Source organism: Arachis hypogaea, chromosome 6 (genome assembly GCF_003086295.3).
Source record: "Arachis hypogaea cultivar Tifrunner chromosome 6, arahy.Tifrunner.gnm2.J5K5, whole genome shotgun sequence".
NCBI lineage: Eukaryota > Viridiplantae > Streptophyta > Magnoliopsida > Fabales > Fabaceae > Arachis > Arachis hypogaea.
Genome location: NC_092041.1, coordinates 80,473,109 through 80,475,290, shown reverse-complemented (window position 1 = coordinate 80,475,290; position 2,182 = coordinate 80,473,109). Strand labels below are relative to the sequence as shown.

The following is a 2,182-nucleotide window of genomic DNA, read 5'->3' as shown; positions in this document are numbered from 1 at the left end:
CTGTACCTACTCCCGACTTTTATGGGAGAAGCATCTCTATCCCTGCCATTGGAGCAAACAACTTTGAGCTTAAGCCTCAATTAGTTTCTCTAATGCAACAGAATTGCAAGTTCCATGGACTTCCATTGGAAGATCCTCATCAGTTTTTAGCTGAATTCTTGCAAATCTGTGACACAGTCAAGACTAATGGGGTTGACCCTGAGGTCTACAGACTTATGCTATTCCCTTTTGCTGTAAGAGACAGAGCTAGGACATGGTTGGACTCTCAACCTAAAGAAAGCCTGGACTCTTGGAAAAAGCTAGTCAATGCCTTCTTGGCAAAGTTCTTTCCACCTCAAAAATTGAGTAAGCTTAGAGTGGAAGTCCAAACCTTCAGACAGAAGGAAGGAGAATCCCTCTATGAAGCTTGGGAAAGATACAAACAATTAATTAGAAAGTGTCCTTCTGATATGCTTTCTGAATGGAGCATCATAGGTATTTTCTATGATGGTCTCTCTGAACTATCCAAGATGTCTTTGGATAGCTCAGCAGGAGGATCTCTTCATCTGAAGAAGACGCCTACTGAAGCTCAAGAACTGATTGAAATGGTTGCAAATAACCAATTCATGTAGACTTCTGAGAGAAATCCTGTGAACAATGGGACTAGTCAGAAGAAAGGAGTTCTTGAGATTGACACTCTGAATGCCATATTGGCACAGAACAAAATATTGACTCAACAAGTCAATATGATTTCTCAAAGTCTGTCTGGAATGCAAAATGCACCAAACAGTACTAAGGAGGCTTCATCTGAGGAAGAAGCATATGATCCTGAGAACCCTTCAATGGAAGAGGTGAATTACATGGGAGAATCCTATGGAAACACCTATAATCCTTCATGGAGAAATCATCCAAATTTTTCATGGAAGGATCAACAGAGACCTCAACAAGGTTTCAACAATAATAATGGTGGAAGAAACAGGTTTAGCAATAGCAAGCCTTTTCCATCATCTTCTCAGCAACAGACAGAGAGTTCTAAGCAGAATACCTCTGACTTAGCAACCATGGTCTCTGATCTAATCAAAACCACTCAAAGTTTCATGACTGAAACAAGGTCTTCCATTAGAAATTTGGAAGGACAAGTGGGTCAGCTGAGCAAGAAAATTACTGAGCTCCCTCCTAGTACTCTTCCAAGCAATACAGAAGAAAATCCAAAAGGAGAGTGCAAGGCCATCAACATGGCCGAATTTTGGGAAGGAGAAGAGGCAGTGAACGCCACTGAGGAAGGCCTCACTGGACGTCCACTGGCCTCCAATGAGTTCCCTAATGAGGAACCATGGGAATCTGAGGCTCAAACTGAGACCATAGAGATTCCATTGGACTTACTTCTGCCATTCATGAGCTCTGATGAGTATTCTTCCTCTGAAGAGGATGAGTATGTCACTGAAGAGCAAGTTGCTAAATACCTTGGAGCAATCATGAAGTTAAATGACAAGTTATTTGGAAATGAGACTTGGGAGGATGAATCCCCTTTGCTCACCAAAGAACTGGATGACTTGTCTAGGCAGAAACTGCCTCAAAAGAGACAGGATCCTGGGAAGTTTTCAATACCTTGTACCATAGGCACCATGACCTTCAAGAAGGCCTTGTGTGACTTAGGGTCAAGTGTAAACCTCATGCCTCTCTCTGTAGTGGAGAAATTAGGAATCTCTGAGGTGCAAGCTGCAAAAATCTCACTAGAGATGGCAGACAACTCAAGAAAACAAGCCCATGGACTTGTAGAGGATGTTCTGGTTAAAGTTGAAAACCATTACATCCCTACTGATTTCATAGTCCTAGAGACTGGGAAGTGCATGGATGAATCCATCATCCTTGGCAGACCCTTCCTAGCCACTGCAAAGGCTGTGATTGATGTTGATAGAGGAGAGTTGATCATTCAAGTGAATGAAGAATCCTTGGTGTTTAAGGCCCAAGGATATCCCTCTGTCATCATGGAGAGGAAGCATGAAGAGCTTCTCTCAAAACAGAGCCAAACAGAGCCCCCACAGTCAAACTCTAAGTTTGGTGTTGGGAGGTTCCAACATAGCTCTGAGCATTTCTGAGGCTCCATGTGAGTCCTCTGTCAAGCTACTGACATTAAAGAAGCGCTTGTTGGGAGGCAACCCAATGTTATATTTTATTTTGTTATTTTCTCTTTTTTGTAGGT

The 2,182-nt window shown here is 42.4% G+C and overlaps 1 non-coding gene across 1 annotated transcript; it reads right to left on the bottom strand.

Moving 5' to 3' along the window:
• Positions 1-347: 347 nt before the first annotated feature.
• Positions 348-455, bottom strand: LOC112699956 (small nucleolar RNA R71). The gene has a single exon (XR_003152887.1). It is a non-coding gene; the product is annotated as a small nucleolar RNA R71 (small nucleolar RNA).
• Between the last annotated feature and the right edge of the window lie 1,727 nt (positions 456-2,182).